The sequence below is a fragment of the Camellia sinensis genome, chromosome 9 (genome assembly GCF_055761805.1).
Source record: "Camellia sinensis isolate YWXY chromosome 9, ASM5576180v1, whole genome shotgun sequence".
Lineage (NCBI taxonomy): Eukaryota > Viridiplantae > Streptophyta > Magnoliopsida > Ericales > Theaceae > Camellia > Camellia sinensis.
The window spans coordinates 136,408,283-136,431,334 of NC_138969.1; the positions used below are offsets into that span (position 1 = coordinate 136,408,283).

The window sequence follows — 23,052 nt, forward strand, 5'->3', positions numbered from 1 at the left end:
CTCCGGCGCTAAAAATATCTCAAACTCTGAGGCAAACATACTGAATCTGAAACCCCTCTAGACCCATGAATTAGAGTTACAATCGACCTACCCCAAGGATGACCCGTTGGTTCCTCCACCGCTTATGTTTAGAGATGACACTTTGAACCCGACCTGACGGTACCCCCCCCCCCCGACGCCTATTAGATTTGTTTTTTTTCCAAAAAATTTCTCCCAACTGGCCAAAATAGTATTAAAAAATAAATACCCGATGATTTTTGGGCCAGGTACGGTGATTCGTATCCCAATCCCGTCCCGACCCCTACCCCTGCCCCGTTTTCCCAAAGTAAGATTACTATTACACGCATGTCTATATATAAGATTACTATTATACGCATGTCTATATATATATATATGTATCTATGTGTGTCTATTTTGTTTACTCATTTTAGGTTTGGTTGACACACACAAACGCATCGCCTCTTTCTGTGCTATGCTCATACGCAGCCATCGGCTGCTGCTCCCTCACCGCTCGCCTCACACACACACGACCGTCAGTTGCTGCTCCCTCACACACGGCCATCGCCTCTCTCCCTCTTCCTCACCCTCACCGCTCGCTCGTTCCTCCCTCACCGCCGATTCAAAGTGTACTCTCTCTCTCTCTCTCTCTCTCTCGCTCGTTAAACTACTAATCGATCTCTGTTTTCTTCTTTCAATTTTGATCTATTAATCCAAAAATCACTGCCTTTTCACTCCCTCTCCGTCATCTATTTTCAACGATTTTGGTTTCGATCTAGGGTTTTGGGTCAACTCGTGCTTCGCTGGTCGAAAACCAGTTGATTTTTCTGCCACTGCATTTAGGGTTTACATACATACATATATACATAGATATCATTTTGTCCTCCTTTTTCGTTGAAAGAGAAAATGTTGTCAATTTTTTGTTACTTTTTCTCTTGTTCTTTGTGTTGTTAAATTATTTATTTCATTGAATATTTTTGTTAAAATTGTGTAGCCCTAATTTTGTCCCCCCTTTTTCCAGCCAAATATACACTGACTGGATTTTTCCCTCTCTTCTTTTGTTCTTTGTTTTTTATCCTTGACATTTTTTTAATCTAACTTACAACTTAGTCTCATGCAAATTAATTTTGGTATATTATATAGAAGTTTGTTGGGCTCTCACTATACAGAGTTAGGGTTTCTTAAATTCTTCTTATGTGCTGTACAATAATTATGCAAAATTGATTTTCTGTTGAAGTTTATTGTTTGATTTGGGAATGTGATTTTTTATTTTTTGCTGCTAATCGAAGAAGATAATGGGGAGTTATAACTTTGGTGTATCTATGTTCTTTAAGATTTGACCCACTTCTTACAGGGCTATGGAGAACCTTGATGTATAACACTATTGTTTCTTCAACTAAAATTGATTTTATGATGTCTGTGTCATGGAGATCCGGTGCATTATGCTTCTTTTTTTCATATAAGTCAATAAAAAAGATCTTACTTTTTCAGTGTTGTGGATTTGGCTCAGCTAAATGATTCTCCAAACTGTGCTGAATATACTGTGAATGCATTTTTATTATCAATGAGGAGAAAACAAGGTTCTCAAGTCAAAAACAGCTTTTCAGCCATTCCAATTCTGTGTTACCTTCCAAATTAAAGAGTTTAAATGAACAAAATATGAAATTCTATGTAATAGAATTGTTCGTTTTATTATAATTAAGTACTCGGTCCAAGCTCCTTGATGGTATTATTACAATGTGCTGGACACAACTCAATATTACTTTACATGCAGCCTCCTCACTAGTGTATATATATATATGTACTATTTCTCACTCTAATTTTCATTTATTTTAATTTTCTAATTATAATATACCGGAGGAAAATGATTGAAAATATCATTATTGTATTGGTTGTAGTTGAAGGATCTTGAAGTTTTCACAGGTCGTGTTATCTTCCAACTTGCTGAAGATATTCCTTGCATATCTGCTGTTGTTGTTGCTCTACTTTCTGAGGTATTTCATTAGGATATTTGGATGTGCTTAGTGTTTACGTTAGGGGTGTTGGCCTATTATTTTCCTGTTGCTTTTAATTATTTTCTACTTAGTTTCATTCTATATCACTTGGAATGTTGGATGGTCTTTGCATTTTAAAGATATGTTATCTTTGTATAATGGGCTGTCATGAGATTGATCACATCATTTCCATAGCCATTAGTTTATTGTGTTTTGACTGAATGAATTGCTGCATATGTTTTCAGATTGTATAATATGATTAATTCAATCCATTTTTTTATTTGTTTGTTTGTTAACATTACTAGGAGGATCATTTATTACTAGGATGATCATTTATTAATTCAATATAGTTTGTTAACATTACTAGAATTGCTGCATATGCTGATATTGCTAAAAAAATTGCTACATATCTTTCTAGAATTGTGTTAGAAAAAATTGCTTTGTAATTTTGCTACCTCTGTTTATTCATTTCATATTATTTTTATGAAGATTAAAAATGTCAGATGCTAACTCTCAAGTACTAGTTAACTCTCAAGTATCATTTGAGAGCGAGGCGTCACAACAATCATCACCAGCTACCAACTCACCTACCAACTAACCGTCTCCCCTCTCTAATCAAAATGTTATTGATTTAGAAGAAGAGCCTAATACTTGTGGAGGAACTAAAAGAAAACCTAGTGTTGTGTGTGTCACGACTGAAACCCACCCCTGTAGGTTTAGTGTCGTAATCGGCCAATAATCCTGGGATTACCAAAGGTTTCTGAACAGATCATCACAAAATAAAGGCCTGCAGAAGCAAATATAAAACATATATAGTCCATTGAGCTGTGCTGACAAACATGGGACAAAAAAAATTTAAAACTTCAATATATACATATGACATCAAAATTATCTAAGTCATGCATCACCATACAGATTAGTAACAAAAGGAACTTAGCCTAGTGTACGGATAAACGAAAACAAAAGCAAAAGCCCTTAACATGATCCACAAAATTTGACTTCTACAATCGGGAACCTGTGGCTGGCTGACAAACGGAACTCTAGGCCATCAACTCTAGGCCTGGTCAACTACATACATAATATAAATAGTGAGCGAAAGCCCAATGAATAATAACAGAGTAAATGGTTAAATTAATGATGTCCTATATCAATTTCAGAAAGCAGAAACAAATTCATATTTTGAATCAGAGTTCAGAAGCATGTACTTGTTCAATTTCACAAAGGGTCATATGTGGTAAACCCGTTAGCGCTAACAGATCAGATACAGTGCATTAAAGGTCATACTTGACCAGTTCCATAAAGGAACCTCCGGTACTAGGAACAGATAACATACTTAAGCCACTATATTGTTACCACGGGGCGAGGGCCATGAGACCACGGTATTATTACCCCCGGATAAGGGCCTTGTGCTCATAGACCACGCTATTATTATTCTTGGGCAAGGGCCATGTGCTAACGATGCCACAAATATTTGTCAGAAATTGGACAATTATTTATTGTATAGAATATAAAATTTCATAAAATAGATCTTATTGTATCATACAGAAAATGAATAGAGTTGAACATAGCTTTACTAAGTTATTACTCACAGTTGGCTCCAATAACAGACAGATAGAGTAGATAAAGCAGATTAACAAAGCAGAAAACCAGGTAGCCTACGGTGCGTGATCTACACGCATATATACATATTTTTGATAAATATAACAGATAACAGATACACATGTTGAAACACACTTGGATAGTACTTATTTCATTTCGTTCTTAGTGTATTTCTAGTCCTTATCTTTATTATTATGGCTTCATCATGGCCTCAAAATGCTTAGGATGCAATGAAGATGCCAAAACATGCTGTTCAACACTTAGTCAAATTTGTTAAAAACAGAGTCCTCGCTCGAGCGTAGCTTCTTTCGCTCCAGTGGAGGTTCACATATAAGGGTGGTCACTCGAGAGCAACTTCGGTCGCTCGAGCGGCCTGTAAACTTCTGCAAAAATACTCGTGTGAATTTTCAGCTCGATGGCCACTCGACGGTTGCTCGAGTGTGAGACTGAGATCTTTGCTCGAGCGCAACTTTGGTCGCTCGAGCTGTCTGCAAAATGTGTAAACTTCTAGGAGTGTGCATTTTATGCTCGAGCCAACTTTTGGTCGCTCGATCGAAAGTGCAAATCAAAGAGTGGTTGCTCGAGCACAAGTTCTGTCGCTCGAGCGGAGAAGTAGAATTTTGGAATTTCCAGATTTGCTCCCAAGCTTCAAAACTCGAATTCAAAGCCTTAAAACACAACCTTTGAGCCCCAAAACTTGAGAAAACACTTGCAAACTTATTAAACATCATGAATTAAAGATCATTATACAAAATCAAGGCCTAAAAGCAAATAAATTCTTTAAAACCAAACTTGAATACACCTCATGGATGTGTTGTCATGAACTCAAATCTTCCAAAACATGTACAAATGAAGTGTTAAGATGCAAAACCACAATGAGCTACCATAATTGAACAAAAATAGGTCCTTGCATGTAAGAATTTGTTGAAATCAAAACTCAAAATTCATGAATTATGCATGCATGTATGATATGACTTAAATTCCTTTATTTTTAGCTCAATTCTCATGTTTGAACACTTAGACCCCTTGAATCTATGCATTTGTTGGCTCAATTACATAGCTAAAGGGTTGAATTCTTACCTTAGATGCTCAATTATGCTCTAGGTGGCTAATTGGTTGAGGTTCCAAGCTAATTCTTCCAAATCTTCCTCAATTGCCCTTGATGATTTCAAATCTCTCTTGGTCTCTCTCTCTCTCTCTCTCTCTCACACGTTGGAAGCTCAAGAAGAATGAAAATGAGTGTAAAATGTATTCTAGAGGTCTCATATGCCTTATATAGGCTTAATTAAGAAGACTCAATTAAACTTGGCTTAAGCGAATCAAATTGACACTAATTATCTTAATTAATTCGTTCCGAATCGAATTTTAATTAAACCTATCATAAAATTTTAAATAACATAGAAACCAAGTCAATTTCGTGATCGGATGCCGATAAGACCTTCAATTCGCAGAGCAGAACAAACACATTGACAAATATTTCTACACAAAACGGATAGAAACTCAAATACCATATAACACATGCAATTAACTCAAGATTTCATTTTAATTACTCAGTTAGCATTCTTAATCATGGTTTAACAGTTAATCACAGGTCGGGGTTGTTACAGTGTGGGAACACTTTAAGAAACAAGTCAATGGGGTGTGGAAGACAATATATGTAATTATTGTAAGAAGCATCATTCAAAAAATAGAATTAGGCATTTGCATGATCACTATAAGAGTTGTACTAGGAAAAAAGTGATGGACATGAGGTAAAAAGTTTTAACTAACAACTTTAATAGAGAGTCCAAAAATGAATTCTTATATTTTTTGTCAAGATTTTGCTAGGAAAGAGTTATCACATGCCATAATATTGCATGAATATCCTCTCTCTATCGTAGATCATGTTGGTTTTAAACAATATTCAATAGCACTCTAACCATTGTTTAAAGTACCTTCTCGAAATACAATAAAGAGTGATATTTTAAAGTTTTATGATTATGAGAGGCTGAAGACATTGAATTTGGTGAAGAAAAATAAAAGTAGGGTGGCAATCACAACTGATATGTGGACTGCTAATAATGAAAAGCAAAGATTCGTGGCCGTCACAGCATACTTTATTGATGATTCATGGGCATTGCAAAGTCGCATTTTGAGATATATATTTGTAAATTTGCAAATTATTTAAAAGTTCTATGTTATTCAGTTCAATTTGCATGTTATTAATAATTGTTTATGAATATTGTATTTTAGGTTTATTTATGTTCCATGTCCACACAGAAAAGAAGTTCTTTGGGATACTTTGCTTGAGTGTATGATGGACTGAAATATTGACAGAAAAATATCCACTGTTACTGTTGATAATTGCTCCACAAATGATGCCATGATTACCATGTTGATAGATGAGTAATACATCGCTTTTGTTGGGTGGTACTTTATTTCATATGCGTTGTTGTGCGCATATTTTTATTGTCAAAGATCGACTGGATGTCATATGAGTGGATGTTGAGAAAATTTGGGAAAGTCTAGCTTATTGGACAACACCACCTAAAAGATAAGAAAAATTTGAAGAAACAATCAATTAATTGCATAATCCACATATTAAGAAATTAGGATTTGATTGTGCAACTAGGTGGAATTCAACATACTTGATGCTTCAAACTGCCTTATTGTATAAGGATGTTTTTTCTCGGTTGAAAAATAGAGAGCCCCAATATAAGGCCGTGCTAAGTAAAGAAGAATGCGAGTTTGCTAGAGAGATCAGTGGGAGGTTTAAGATATTTTTTTTTTCTATCACAGAGTTATTTTCTGGTACTAAGTATCCCACAGCCAATGTTTGTTTCCTAGCTTTATATGAGATTAGGATGACACTGTCTCAAATGCTCTCTAGTGAAATTGAAGTGATTAGAACAATGGCAGCAAAAATGATGGAAAAATTTGATAAATATTGGTTAGTGTGTAATGGCCCTAAAATGCAAGTCATGATTATATTAATTGAATTATGTGCTAATTAATGATTATATGATTTATTTGTGCATATCTGTCCAAATTGGGAAATTATCTGTTGTGTGATTATGGCCTTGCAACTGAAATTGACGGCCTAAATGGATTCAGAAACCGAAATGGTGTACATAGATGAGTTGATTGGAATTTTTAGAACTATTTGGGGAGTTTAATTAAAAATTTATTCAATTTGATTCGTTAGGTGGTGTTTGGATGTAATAAGCCATCCTAGTGTCTATATATATATATATGTTATAACTTATAAGCCAATGTATTGAGCTCATACTCAGCCACATGTTTTTTTTTTGACCAAAAATATCTTGCTAGAGAGAGAGAGAGAGAGAGAGAGAGAGAGAGTTACAACTTAACAAGAAGAAGAACTAGAAGAAGCTTGAAGTTTGTTTTGAATTCTCATAAATCATCAAATAAGGTAAACATTTCTTTCCAATTTCTTGAAATTAAAGCCTCTCTACTCAGCATCTTCCTATATACAAGTTTAATTGAGTTGAATTCACAAGTATTAGGAGTTTTGTTCATATTTCTTGGAGTTTAAGGCATACAAGTCTATTCATGGAAGAATTGAATTAATTACCTTATAACTTCACCATGCATGCATGATTTCATGAACAACATTTGTTCTTGTACATTTCAATTCATGCATGAGTCTTCAAAATCGAAAGGAAATTTCATGGGATTTGCAGATTTAAAGTTCAATCTTGTATGTTTATGTATATATAATTCATTTCAAAGGTTTGATTTGTTTTACATCCAAAATTGAAGGAATTGGTGCAAATTATTGATGTGAATGGCGTAATTTTTTAGACTGCATGATCATACACTTGGTTTCTTCCATGAATTTCCAAAATCGAAGAGAAATGCCATGGGTGTAGCTTGACTTTTCGTACCCCCTCTCGGAAGACAAATAAGCCCTACAGTATCGGACTCCAACGCTTCTGAATCTGATCTCACAAGTGCAATGTGAAATAGATAAACACCAAAGAGTCCAAATGTGAAATAGATAAACACCAGAGTCAAAATCCGGCAAATCTTTTGGAAAATCAATTTTGAATCAAATTGCCAAAAATGAACTGCTTTGCCAGATACAGAATCGCCACCTAAATATTTTTGGGAAATCTAGGAAACCTATGACTCGTGTCAAAAGGTCACGTGTCCGTCATCACCAAGATTGTCTAGGCTCGGGAACTTAGGTACGAGAGGGGAAGGTCATGAATTGAGTAACCCCGCTCACTCGATCGAAGATCGGCCTTTACTAATCATGATGTGTTTCTTATCTACATTATATACTCTTGTTCTGGTTATTAGACTAACATTACTTGATGCGCAAACACACGTATAAACTAAATTGCAAGAATTGGAACATTTCGATTCATGTTTGTTTTCGAAAAGAGTTTTGAATATGCACCACTTAAAAAAGTGATCACATAAGAACATTACTTAAATTATTCCAATTTCAAGCAATTAGCCTTCATATACAAGCATTCAAGCAATTTTATCAATTAAGCATTTAGCTTCATGGCAAACATGCTAAACATGGTAACAATCACACACATGCGATAGGCTAAAGCGAATAAAGGCTTACCTAGTACTCCAAACTAAAAAGATGATAGGGTTAGAATAATGCATGATCCCAACTATGCAATATGACTAATGCAACACACACGATATGCAATTACTAGGCTCGGCTACTAATATGGCGTATTAATCAATTTGATAGCATGCGGTTTAAGCACATTTTTCAAAGAAGTATTTAAACGACAATGCAAGTTAGAATGATGAACCGAGTCTCGGTGCATGCAATACAAGTGGATGCAAACATGAAGTACGCTTACAAAACATGATGCTTTTAAACTAACCAACATAAGCAAGTAAATAAAAAGGAGAAAGACGTGGGGTTGGAAGGCATACACATTATTACAACATCGCACTCTTACAAAGGAGAGTTCGAATGAATAAACTAGCTAAGCTAATTATATGTTGCACAAGTTGTAAATTATATGACGATTTGCCCCGCCCCATGTCAACCCAGTATAATTCAAGTTTCTTAGTATATTTCTTTTGTTTCTCTGTGTTGCATGGTGGGTTTGAATTTTGTTATTTTTATTTTTCAGAGTAATGCTTGATATGTTGGAACAAAGTGTCACTAGTTTTTGTTTTCAATGATTATCGTTGCAAGAAGGGCAATTACATGGAGGATCAGCTAAGTGCATTGCCAAATGAAATTATCATTGCCATCTTGACAATGAAAGAAGCAGCAAGAACTAGTGTGCTTTCCCTTAAATGGAAAAATTTGTGGAAGTTTTTCACGGGTAGTTTGAATTTTGATGCTTCCAAGACAAAGGCCAGCATGAGACAAGAAATAGAAACAATGTCACTTGAAACTGAAAGGACTAAGTATGTAAGTTGGGTAAACAAAGTCTTCAATTTGGATCAGGGCCACAATATAGAAAAGTTTAGAGCGTGCTTTGATTTGGATAAGAATTTTGCATGTGTCATTGATAGATGAATTAACTTTGCGAAAGAAAAAAGAGTTCAAAAGCTTGAGTTCGACCTGAGAGGATATTTTGACTATTCTCAGTTTGAGGATTCATGCACTTTTCCATTAAGCCCATTTGGTGTTCTAAGCTTTAATACCTTGACTTCCCTCTGCTCGAAATTGGTAGATTTGACAGAAGACGTTCTTGCACATTTCTTATCTAATTGTCCGTTGATTGAAGAGTTGTCTTTGATGCATTCACGATCTTTGGTTAATCTAAAAATAGATGGTCCTCAGAAGTTGAAGTACTTGGAGCTTAGCTACTGTTTCAGTTTACAAAATCTTGAGATTTTGGCTACAAATCTCATATCATTTAAATACCATGGGCCATACATGATCAACAATCCTCTTAAGAATGTTCCCCTGCTCTCTGAAGTATCCATTGGGGGTTGTTACTGTACGGATTTAGTTTGTTTAACATTTTACCGTTGCTCAGGTGTGCTCTCTCAGCTGGAGACACTTGTACTGGACCTGGATTCTCTGGTTAGTTTGCATAACCATTGTGTGGTAGTTTTGTTTTTTAGTCCTTTATTCTCATTATTATATATGCACATGAAAGACCCACATATCTGGGGCAGCAATAATAAGTGTGTTGTCAAACATTTTTTAGGTTTCCCAGAGAAGTCACCTCATCCCCAACATATTTCCAGAATTTTGTAATTTTAAAGCGGTTGGAATTGTAAGCTGTTGCATATGAAGACCAAAGCATCCCATTCCTCACTTCCTTGATAGATGCATCTCCTTGCTTGTGTAAGTTTGTGGTGAAGGTGAATCTTCTTAATCAAAATGGCTTTTCATTTAAGAACACTTGGATTATTGTTTATTTGGTCAAATGATGCAAATTACAATGTTTGTTGTGTTCATATTGAACATGTTTTAGTTCCCATTCATTTGTGATCAGCCTTGTAATTTGACTAGGTAATCACGCAGTTATTATATTATAACTAGTGGTTGACCTATGCAATGCACGTGATAAAATTAATATTTTTAATAAATTTATGATAATATTATTATGAATCACGACATAAATATATGTTCATATGTATAAATTATTTTGATGGTTTATTAGCTTTGATAGGCTTATTACTACCATGGTTATCAGAATCCCGATTCGGATCTTACGATCCTACGATCTTACGATCCATTTAAGTACAATCGATCCGGATCGTGTAAAAATCTCCTTATAGGTAGGATCTTTCGATCCTGGTAGTCGGATCTTATAGGATCATGGAATCTCGATCCGAATCCGATCCTATCTGATCCAATTTACAAGCCTTATTTTGTATTGTATGACATACTTTATTGTAAATTTTATGTTTATTGTCTAAATACCAATTTACGTGGTCAAAATAAATGATAAAAATTAAGTCGTATTGAATCAAATAAACTAAGAAAAACAAACTAGGAAACAAACATTCAAATATTGCGGTAATTTAAGAAAATTAAATAGTCGGAAAAACAAACTTAGCTTTAGCGGAGTCTAACGAGGGTAAGATGATTGCAACTTTATTCCAATTTTTATAGAGATTATTTTTGTGACTTGAATCCGCTCCACCAGGGATGCTAACGACAAATCTTATCATTCGGTTAAGCTACTCTTTTGAGTTCTTAATCTATTTTCATATCCAACTTAATTAAATATTTTTTCTTCGCTTTTTATGCATTATTGTAGATTGTGAATTATTTTGTTATAGAATTCTTCTTCTTCTTCACCTTTTTTTTTGATAAAATACAAAACTTTTACCATCGAGTTTTCTATTGTATATTATTATATGTACATTTTACATAGAGTATTATATTTTTCACAATATTTTCACTTCTTTTTAATAAAATATAGGCTCATTTTGTGTATACTTTATAATAAATATTTATTTAAATTAAATTATTATGTAATTTGTCTTTTTCGGTAGGATCTTACGATCCTCGATCCGATTCTACGATCCGATCCTATAAACACCTCCAACGATCCAACATAGGATCCTGATTTTAACAACCTTGATTACTACTATATACTCATGATCGTTATGTTTATTTGTTCCTTTTTTATTTAAAAATTAACTATATTAAACCTCATTAGGTTAAGTAGTGGTAAGTTAACATAATTTCTTAAAATTCTTGTCTATCCTTATTTGTTTTACCAGTAAGAGTTATTTTCTTATTTTACAATGTTTAAATTAAATATCGTTAGGTTAAGTGGTGTCATGTTAATTTAAAATTATAAAATACATGCCAATCCTTATTTATTTTACCAATTTTAAAAACTGACAATAACATTTATGGTCATTGCACATGTAGGAGATAAACAATTCAATGATTATAAATTTTTCTTTACGCAATTAGAGTCCACTTTTTATTGATATCTTATATTTGTTATTAAAATGTTACAAAAGTACATAGTAATTTAACACAAACATGGTTCTTTCTAGATAAAAATTCTTAAGATATAAAAAAAGTTGATGTACTCATGAAATTGTAAAAAGAGGGGGCCAATCTTTGTATACTCATGATGTGGCATTTTGAAAATGTAAGTATTTAGAGTGGCATGTAAGTGCCGATTAGTTGAGAGTAAATGATTTGGGTTAAACTTTACCTTTATCACTGTACATTAGACGAGGTTAAGAAAGAAAGAAAGAAAGAAAGAAAGAAAGAAGTAATTTTTTATTATTAGGTATATGTTATCTCAAAGCCTTTTAGGTAAAGGGTGACATATGGATGGGTTGGGTTGGGTTGGGTGGGGTTAGGTGAAGATGGGTTTTGTGGTTAAATGGATTAACCCTGAACCTGCCCAATTAGCAAACAAGTTATACTTGGACAGATTTAGCTGTACACAGGTCGGGCACATGGACCCATTTTGATCAGTTTAATTACTTATCTCTGCCAAGAACCATTTTTTGCTGACCATTTCATGAGTTAACTTTTTTGGATATTTTGTTGGATCCAATCCATTTTCGTGGCCCAACCCATTGGCCAAGATTTGTTTTCCCATTCCTTGGAACAATTGTTCTAGTGGCTAGCCTGTTGAACACTATAATTACAAGTGGGTGGTTTAATTAAAAATTCCTAGTGAACAAAATAGCAGAAACTTTTTGTCTTGTTCTTGGTCTTAAACATTTAAATAAATAAAAAGTATTACTGCTGTAAGGTCAACCTTGTTTTTGTTTTAAGCAATATGCGGCCCAAAGTTCAATTGTTTCACTCATGTGATGAACCAAATGGACACTGTTTCACTCATGTGGTGTTCTCACTGGCTAAGACCCATGGTGTGTTCCTAAATGTCCATCATAAAGATGCTGAAAAAACAAATAGAATCCAATTATTTATTTGTTATTTATATTGTTTTATACATCAGTTGGGGTTAGATGTTAGTTGTTAAGGGAAGGGGGAACCACAAAGAGTGTCAAACTCTTCTCCATAAGATTTGAATTCAAAGCCTCACACTGCAAAGTGGTGCTGCACAATCACTAGGCCAAAGGCCCTTGTTAAATAGAAACTAATTTAGTGCATTGATTTCTTCTTTTTGGTAATTTCATGTTAAATAATTTGGTTTTGATGTAGGATCAAGTGCTTTGGAATCACTATAATACTAGATCTAATACTAAACTCATGTGGGGAAGATTAAGAAACTTACAGAAATGCTTGTCGCAGCTGGGGTTTATGGCTGATTAAGTAATGAAAAGTTAGGTGGCTTATTGAGTTAAAATCAATACTACAATTGGTTTGATTTCAAACCGTGAGCTTGTTGGATTTCGTACTATTTTATGTGTTTCAAAATGTCAAAAGGTCGGGGAAAGAGTTTTGTTTTATTGGTGTTTTAAGCATTTAATAGGGGCTCTTTTTGAAAGCTTTGATGATTTAACTCCTAAAAAATAGCCTGGCTTTATGAGTAAGGAGAAGGATTCAGAGGAACAAGATGGAGAATATTTTAGGTTTTTATTTGAGTTCATTCCTTCAGAACTGCACCTGAAGCAAGGTTGCCATACATTATACAAAGTTTCAAATTTTCTCTAAAAAAATTTGGAAATCAATTCTATTGATTAGACTTATCGACATGCATGTCCCATATGTAGGTTGTTGGGTTCTAATTCAACTTGGTCTAAAACTTCAAAAATAGAAACTGAGGTGCTTTGACTGGTTGAAAAAATCTAGATCGTACAAATTCTTCATAAAACCATAACTTAGCATACAATACAACCTATGGACCAAAACCATAGCCCCCGTCAAGTGAATTTTGAAAATTAACAAATAATACCGAACATTTAATCTAAGAAAGGCAAAGTTTTTAAAGGTGAATGCGTAATGTGAGGTGTTTTACCCCTTCATGAGGCGAGGCGTAAGCCTTAAGGCATTGAGGCGTAAGCATTTCAAATTTCAAATTTTTATATTTAGTAAATATTTTAAAACAATAAATTAATACATCAAAATTAAATATAAAGGTGTAAATACTTTTATGCTCAAGGCTCATTGCAGAGAATGAAGCTTTGCTTTATTGAAAGTGAAATTGGTATTCTTATTTTTGGTGATTGAGCTTTTCACTGAGCATTAACTTTGTGTTTTTTCTTGGTTAGTCATTTACTTAATTTTTCCTATAGAATATAGTTGTAAAATGGGTTCTTTTTTATTTTTTATGTTTAAACCATCTACTAGAGTAAGTTTAAAAAGACCCTAGGACAAACTCTTCATATGCGTACTCCTTACATGCTTATACGTAAAAGGTGTACAAGATGCACCTAAAACGCATGTCTCAGACTATGTGCACAAGCCTTTAGGGAATAAAGCCTAAAAATCAAAGCCTTGAGACGTTTTGCCTTAGCCTCGCCTCGAGGTGAGCATCAAGGCAGGCCTCAGTAATGCCTTTTAAAGGTAATAAAAGATAAATAAAATTGTACAATAGACTATTGAGCTACAAAAAGTAGAGGTGCGCAAATGAATAGATGAACTTGCAAAATGAACCAATCAGGTTTTCATAGTTGGGTTGGTTCGTTATGGGACTATTTGGTTCTGGATCCAAAACATCCCATAATTGACGTGGTCGTTTCAGTTCTTGGTTTAGGGCTCAAGTAATGTGGAACAACTTGAGAACCAACCCCATGTATATATTATATAATATTTATTATAGATATAAATATTCTTGATTTGTCTTGATTACCTTGGCTCTAACCATGTGCAAAAATCATTTGCATAGCATGTGTTGTTGACATTATGTTTGAGTATTTGCAAAAATTTTAGTGGACAATTGAAGTGTTATAAAATGCAAGTAGAACTATGGGAGCCTGAAGATTTTCAGTTTTGGTTGGTTAGATTCCGTTCATTAATTGGTTTGGTTCTAGGTTTGGAATTTCCATAACTCACTAGGTTCATTTGGTTTGATTCCGTTCATTCATTGGTTTGGTTCTAGGTTTGGAATTTCCATAACTCACTAGGTTCATTTGGTTTTGGGTCTAGCACTAACCCAACTGAACCCCATCCAACCAACCCATGCTCAACCCTACTAAAATTTTTAAGCGGAGACTTAAAATTCAAATTAGAAATTATTAGATGAAGTCTCAAGTATATTGTTTCTATATATTTATTGGATGTCTCTTTAACTTAATTTCAAAGAGTTTGACCATGTATTTTGCATACTTTATGGTTAGGGATTTCTAAACATTTTAGTGGGCAACCAAGTATTTAATTCAAGTAGAACTGTTGGTCAACATGAAGCAAACCTGAGTTTTTAGTTTTGGGTGGAATGAGTTCCATTCAGTGTTTGATTCTCGGTCTGGCACTAACCCAATTGAATCGAAATTATTAAATGAAGTTTCGAGTACTAGCATACAAAATTTTAGATTTGCCATTTTATTATTAACATGCCCGACTTTGTTCTCCACCACATTATGAGAAAGCTTGCCTTCAATGTAGTATTCTAGGAATAAAGAAAATATATAAAAATGAACCATGGTTTGTATTCTTGGAAGATTGAAACTTTTTTTTTTTTTTTTGGACATGAAACTTCTGCTAGGAAGCAATAAGGACAATATTAAGGGCCTGAGTGTTTGGAAATAAAATCAGTGGCCTGAGTGATTTGTCTAATCTACAAATCACTCAAGCCACTGATTTGCTCCAATCAATGATTTGTCTAATATGAGAGGGGCTCATTTGCTCCAATCAATCCAAGAGTTGTACAAGTCCGTTTAAAGTGAATACAAAGACATTCTCTCAAACTCTCTTTGTCTTCTTACATGTCTTTCTTGCAAATTTGTGAGTTAGACTGACTTAGCATTACCAAGTAAGACTTGTGATTGTTTAAGTGCCACACAGATGACTTGGAAATAACCAAGGCCGTGACATGTAGCTGGCAAAAAGAGAATGCCCAATCTCCTACGGCTTCCTATAGCTATAAGATATTTCATACAAGGAATAACTTATAAGTTAGTTTAAAATTTTTTATTTTTTATTTTTTTGTTAACTCACTACTTTTTTTGTTTTGTTTTGTTTTTTGTTTTTTGTTTTTTTTAATAGTCCACTTCATTTTTAATAGAGGCACAATATAGCCTTGACGATGGTGCTTTAACTGTATTTGAGGTCGATGGTGTTAGGAAGAGATATCGGCTCAATCGTTTTCATATAGTGGTTGAAGTAGAAATACTGTACAATAAAATCATGGAGCGTCCGAACAGTCATATATACACCCCTCTTCCAATTTTCCAAGTCAAGGAGGACAGTGGCAACGAGTGTACGGAATAATTGCATTTTGTTGTCATACCTAAAAGGGGAGTTACAATTGAAGATTTTTTGAAAACATCGTAAAATAGAGATTCACTGTTTGATTCTCTCCATTTGGATCAATATAAGAAACTAATGAAGGAGATTATCAAAGTTGTTATTCATCTAAAGGACATAAGTGATTTAACAATTAAATTAGATCTTCAAACTGTCATATTATTACAAGACAGACAATTTCCTCAAAATTGTATTGCCAAATATTTTGGTGTCAAAATTTTCGTTAAGTTGAAATTCTGCTAGTAAAAATGATTTATTTATTTACTTATTCTTATGGATTTAATTTTTATCTTTGTGTATTGTTATATAGGAAAGCAAAATAAGGTGTTAGGTTTTTGTAATTGGCAATCCTATTTGATAAAATTCTTTTTAGTTGTAATTTTATTCGATCTTTTATTTCAGTGAGGCTGTGAGTATTTAGATGCAAATTCAACTTGAATTGTGCCCATATCCTATCATGTTTGCTACTTCGCTGACTATGTCGTGACCTTTGAAAAGTTTCACTCGCCTGCAAAAGTATTGGGAGTTGTTTTTTTCCGCTCGAGCGGCCATTCCTGCGCTCGAGCGTAGACCCTGTTTAGTCTCATGCGTTTTAGTCACTCAGCTCGAGCGGCCATTCTTGCACTCGAGTGGAGATCGCGGATCTGTTTGCTATAAAAGTTGTGGTTCTGTCAGGTTTTAGAGTACGGCTTCCAGATCTTCTTCTTAGGTATTGGGGTTTTCTTCTAAAGCTTCTTTGCTTGTTTTCTTTGATATTTGTAAGAGTTTAATTATGAATTGAGTGGATTATATCAAAGGATTTGTTTAGTTTGTTTTATTCACTCAGCAGCATCGATATCAATCTTCGTCTTCGTATAGATCAATTTGATAAATGCCAACAACTATGATGAGGGAGTTATTACCTTATGAAAAATCTAAAATCCCAGACATATAGATTTGTGATTATGTATTAATTTTAAACAGTAAATAATAATCCTAACCAAACAATCAAAGAAAAATCGACACAACGATTTTGCGTGAAAAAATCACAATTGGAGTGACTCCAATTGTGATAAAAATCACGGGCCAAAGCCACAAAACAATCCACTAAGAAGACAAATGAATTACACAAGTGTACTCTCAATTACCTAGCGAATTCACGCTCGAATCGAACCGACACCTATGTGCCTCTTCCAGCCCCGTTTTCATCTCGAAATTGTCTTGCCCAACGTTGAATCCACAATGCCGATGTCAAATCCACGACGATGAGCCACTCTGGAATCTACCAAAGCTTCAGGCTCATGTTCCACGGAACCCACCAACGCCAATATCAAAGTTGTTGGCATTTATCAAATTGATCCATACGAGGACGAAGACTGATATCGATGCTGCTGAGTGAATAAAACAAACTAAATAAACCCTTTGATATAATCCACTCAATTCATGATTAAACTCTCACAAATATCGAAGGAAACAAGCAAAAAAGCTTTAGAAGAAAACCTTAATACCTAAGAAGAAGATTTGGAAACTATACCCTAAAACCTGACTAAACTGCAGCTTTTATAGTAAACAGACCCGTGATCTTTGCTCGAGCGCAAGAATGGCCGCTCGAGCGGAGTGACTAAAACGCGTGAGACTAAAATAGGGTCTACGCTCGAGCACAAGAATGGCTGCTCGGGCGGAAAAAAACAAGTCCCAATACTTTTGCAAGCAAGTGAAACTTTTGAAATGTCGCGACATAGTCAGCGAAGTGGCAAACATGATAGGATTAAGATCACAAACTCCTCTGCATAAACACAATTCAGGTTGGATTTGCATCTAAATACTCACAGCCTCACTGAAATAAAAGATCGAATAAAATTACAACTGAAAAGCGTTTTACCAAATAGGATTGTCAATTACAAAAACCTAACACCTTATTTTGCTTTCCTATATAACAGTACATAAAGATAAAAATTAAATCCATACGAATAAGTAAATAAATAAATCATTTTTTCTAGTAGAATTTCTACTTACTGAAAATTTTGACACCAAAAAATTTGGCAATACAATGTTGAAGAAATCATCTGTCATGTAATAATATGACAGTTTGAAGATCTAATTTGATTGTTAAATCACTTATGTCCTTTAGATTAATAACAACTTTGATAATCTCCTTCATTAGTTTCTTATATTGATCCGAATGGAGGGAATCAAACAGTGAATCTCTATTTGATGATGTTTTCAAAAAATCTTCAATTGTAACTCCCCTTTGAGGTATGGCAACAAAATGCAGTTCTTCCATACACTCGTTGCCACTATCCTCCTTGACTTGGAAAATTGGAAGAGGGGTGTATATATGACTGTTCGGATGCTCCATGATTTTATTGTACAATATTTCTACTTCAACCACTATATGAAAATGATTGAGCTGATATCTCTTCCTAACACCATCGATCTCAAATACAGTTAAAGCACCATCGTCAAGGCTATCTTGTGCCTCTATTAAAAATGAAGTGGACTATTAAAAAAAACAAAAAACAAAACAAAAGTAAATGAGTTAACAAAATTTTTTTTTTTTTTTTTTTAAACTAATAAGTTATTCCTTGTATGAAATATCTTATAGCTATAGGGAACTGTAGGAGCTTGGACATTTTCTTTTTGCCGGCTACATGTCACGGCTTTGGTTATTTCCAAGTCATCCGTGTGGCACTTAGACAATGACAAGTCTTACTTGGTAATGCTAAGTCAGCCTAACTCACAAATTTTCAAGAAAGATAAGTAAGAAGACAAAGAGAGTTTGAGAGAATGTCTTTGTATTCACTTTAAAGGGACTTGTACAACTCTTGGATTGATTGGAGCAAATGAGTCCCTTTCCTATTTATAGGCTCTGTAGGTGCACTCTAGAACACACAAAAAAGTGTCATGTAGAAGCTTCCCATGGAAGCCTTCTTACAAGCTACAAGAACATTATAGAATGTCTTCTACAAATATCTATACAAATATATACAAGTCTAGTTATATGTACAAGTTTGATCTACAAATCACTCAGGTCACTGATTTTATTTCCAAACACTCAGGCCCTTAATACTGTCCTTATTGCTTCCTAGCAGAAGTTACATGTCCCCCCCCCTCCCCGGGAGAATAAAGTCGGGCATGTTAACAATAAAATGGCAAATCTAAAATTTTGTATGCTAGTACTCGAAACTTCATTTAATAATTTCGATTTAGTTGGGTTAGTGCCAGACCGAGAATCAAACGCTCTGTTCTTGACAACACATAGGATCAAGGTGAGTCGATCTTGAATTTGGAAAGTAGAATTTCAATCAACAGGGAGAAGGGTTTGCATAGGGGAAAGGGGTCGCCGGCGAGGTAAGGAGGTTGTGGGTGTTGCGATGGTGGCTGGGCTTCGCTAACGATGGCCAGAGATAGAATCAGGCAGCGGAGAGTGGTGGTGTGTGAGGGGTGTATTGATATTCATTTATGGTCATTTTGGTCATTTTATGTAAGATCATTATTGTAATAAAAAATAACTAATTAATGGTGTGCCTTGAAATTAAATGTGGTGTGTAAATAGAGGCACCCAGAGAAGAGATGAGAAGGATCTACAGAGCAAAAACTGGCTACTCCATGTCACATTGAAGATAGGTGTAACCCCTCAATCAAAATTCAATAGTAGCTTTTGGAGGATTCACAATTTTTTTTTTTTTTTTTTTCTTGGTACATCGGAAAATGAAAAACAGACGGAACATGCAAACAAAAAAAAGAAAAGAGAAACTAAGAACCACTAGTAAGGTAGCTTTTTCTAATCAAATCAGCCATAACTTGGTTGTGGTTCCCATTTGGGGGTCTTCTATGACAATCAGCGATTTATCTTAATCTGCGTCCAGCTTGGCCAAACCATCAGCACTCATGTTGCCCTCTCTCAAGGCATGTTGAATTGTGTAGCCGCATCTTCAGATGAGGAGTCTTCCACCAAACTTAGAAGAGAAGAAATAACCTCAACTTTCTCTTTCTGCATGTCAATGGCTTCTACAGAATAGGTCTCAATGATAAGATTCTTGTAGCCCTTCTCAAAAGTAATTGTCAAACCCCGGTAAATGGCCTAGATTCTTGCCTCAATGCTTGAATAGTTGGTAAGTTTTTTGTTGAAGCCGCAAAGCCAAATTCCTTTCTCATTACAGATTTGCCCTAAAAAATCGCCATCGTTTAGGTCACCTCCCGAGCTGCCATCCATGTTCATCTTCAATTTTCTTGTAGAGGAAGGAGTCCACATAACCAGCAAATCAGTTGAAGGATAAACAATAGAGAATTTAAAAACATCTTTTATTTCAGAAGCAAATCTTTGGATGTTATAAATATTGTGTTATCAAGGAGTAAATTTGTTTTCAAAAATTAAAAGATTTCAGTTTTTCCAAATTTGCCACAAAGTAGCAACAAAAAGGATGGGGCCAATAACCGGTGAAAACTTAGACTGCAAAATGGATTCTATAGAAGCTAGAAATTTTCTCCACAGAGAAAGCGAGATGAAGTGCTTCTTCCTTTACTCTGCAAACATAAACCAACTTGTCAGTGATCACTCTCGACCAGGGTGAGTAAGGAGGACCTTTCGACTGTCAAGTTAGAATTGTGACCAGTCATATTGTATTTTGTTGAGAAGAAAGACTTGTTTTTTTTACCCTCTTTGCCTTTCTTATTCCTCCTTTTATAATGCTATCGTCTTGGGCTTCGACCATTGGATGATCATCGTAATCCAAGGGCTCTGCTTACTACCAGGCTTTGGTCAGGCAACTGGCCAGGTCATTTTGATCCTTTATTGCTGGATCACCTTGATGTGGGAGACTTATATCAGTTTAGATGTCTGTGGCCAACTTGCCAATTGTTTCGCCTGTTGGATTTAGATCATTGGATAGTTGTGTCATTTGGGTAGGCTAAACCTATGCCCCTATCTTTGACAATTGTGGTCCTCGCCGTTGATTATAAATGGATTGAAATGCATCCTTGCTTTCTGCAGATCTCCTTCTGAAAGGCGATTTTACTTAAGCTTTGGTCACGTGACACTGTCTCTTCATCTATGGACCTAGTGATGATTTGGGCTTTCTTGATTTATCCTGCTTGGCTAGGCTTGGGTTTTGGGCCAATGCTTTTACCCCTAGGCTTTGGGTCAATGTTTTTACCTCTACAATTGTCCCTTTTCGGCGATCCTTTATGCCGGATTGCCGAAGACATCGTGGCTGGTCTAGTCGGAATCCGGGCCGATACCCTTGCTTGTGACACGCGTCTTTTGAGTAGTTTTAAATTAAATGATGATGCTCGTCACTTCGCCTTCCAGTGTGCCATTTTGCTTCTTACATATTAACTGAGGGGTTGTCTCTTGCCCTTCACCTCCTTGTTCATCGTCTTCTCAAAACCCTATACGCATTCCTCTATCCTTCGCCAGAAGTTTTAGTCTATAATCCTTGTAAGTTTTTTCTCTCGTTTGCTCCTTGTGATTTTGAATTTCTTTTTCCTTTTTTTTTTTTTTTTTTTTTGTCTGTGGTTTCCTTTATTTTCACCATGAATTGCCTGAGATGTTTCTTTGAGTCCGAGGAAAGTATTACGGAGTTTAGAACTCTATATAACATTCATGATGATGTTGTCATCCGTCTCCTTACTTCTAGTGATTGTATCTCGGAGGGATCTGAGGAACGAATTGGTCTCCCTTTGATAAACATAGTCTAGGGGGGAGTTCGATTCCCCCTACATCCTCTTCTCAAAGAGGTGTTTCATTTTTATGGGGTACCTTCTTCATAGCTTTCGCCCTACTATTTTAGAATAGTTATGGGCTTGGTTGCCTTGAACGATATCTTAGGGATCAATCTAGGCCTTTTGGAGATTAGATATTGCTATAATTTTGTCTTTACTTCCAAAGAAAGGTCGAAGTTTTACTTCAAGCCCAGATTAGCGAAGCGTCAACTTTGTTCAGATGCTTCTTGACTCTAGCAAGGATGTCACTGATTTGTTTGTAATAATAGAGGGGAATTGGGAATTCCCTCCTAGTGCTAATCGAATTTGACCTATCTTCAAGGTCACTGGCTGACCAAGTTATCCTTTGTCTTTCTACTTGCCTGTGATGTCGTCCTTTATGATTTTAGTTTGTTAATGCTTTCTTGTCATTTTTTGCAGCTCCTGAGGTCTTTTCTAATCCTAGCGAGTGGGAAGATCAAGTGAACCTCCCCCCTTCTATACAACGAGCTTGGTCATACAAAGGGCCACCAGAACAGTAAGGCCAAGGTCAGGCTGCCCACGTGCTACTTTCCTACATCCCTTACTATGGTACCATGATCGTGACTGACGGTATAGACCTTAGTGCTGACGGTGGCTTTGATTTTTATATTCTTCCTCATCTTTGGGAGAACATCGAGGAAGTAGCACTTGAAGAAGAACAACCTGAAGAAGAGTCATGTAGTTTAGAGGCTACTATTTCAGACATCATGCCATGCCACCCAATTTTTTTTGTGAGATTGTTGTTGCCAGAAAGCATCAAAGGGCTACTGAGTCGCCCTCAGCCTCCCAGGTTGTTTCTGATCCTACTGCATCTGATCGATCCTAACGATCACCAATCGTGGTGGTAGATGATTCATTTTCTTCTCTTATCATGGCCATTGTTGAGAACGTTGCCCCCAACCTTTGGCCAGAGATCAGGTAAGTGTCCTAACTAATCAGTAGAGATTCGAAAGAAGAGCCGATTAGATTCTTCCACTATTGCTGTGTCGTCTCCAACGTTTGCCTCAGAGATAGCGGCCGTGGAATCCCTAATCATCCCCATACCCGCCTTGAAGGATCGGCAGATAACCAATGCTGATACGGCTATGGGCAGTGCTGAAGTGGCCTCTACAATTATCCGTAGCTCCATTCCTACATATGTTGCCCGGTTGGCCGAACAATCAAATATACCTGTCTTCTTGCAGGCCTTACACTTTTCTTTAGTGGTAAGTGCTTATCACCCTGCAATTATAGTTGGGAGGTCCCAACCACAAGTTATAGTTACTTCATGTGAATATCACTAAATATATTTTGGGATTAATCTTCTGTGAACATGTTAAGTCAATCACAAGTTTTCAACATCTAAATGCAATGAAAATATAGTTTCAAAAAACTTTTGTTTAAATTTCTAACGAACTAGGCATTTTTACAAACATCTTAAATGCAATCAAAATTCAAATAACA

At 35.4% G+C, this 23,052-nt stretch overlaps 1 long non-coding RNA gene across 4 annotated transcripts; it reads left to right on the forward strand.

Annotated features, from left to right (window-relative positions):
• The first annotated feature begins 405 nt into the window (after nucleotides 1-405).
• Nucleotides 406-23,052, forward strand: LOC114281783 (uncharacterized). Of its 4 annotated transcripts, none has more exons than XR_014340360.1 (5): nucleotides 425-626; nucleotides 1,896-1,991; nucleotides 8,702-9,609; nucleotides 9,737-9,893; nucleotides 22,009-23,052. It is a non-coding gene; the product is annotated as an uncharacterized LOC114281783 (long non-coding RNA). The 4 variants fall into 4 exon arrangements; XR_014340359.1 differs by lacking the exon at nucleotides 22,009-23,052 and adding an exon at nucleotides 6,904-7,002 and having other exon boundaries at nucleotides 9,737-10,146; XR_014340361.1 differs by lacking the exon at nucleotides 22,009-23,052 and having other exon boundaries at nucleotides 406-626; nucleotides 9,563-9,609; nucleotides 9,737-10,146.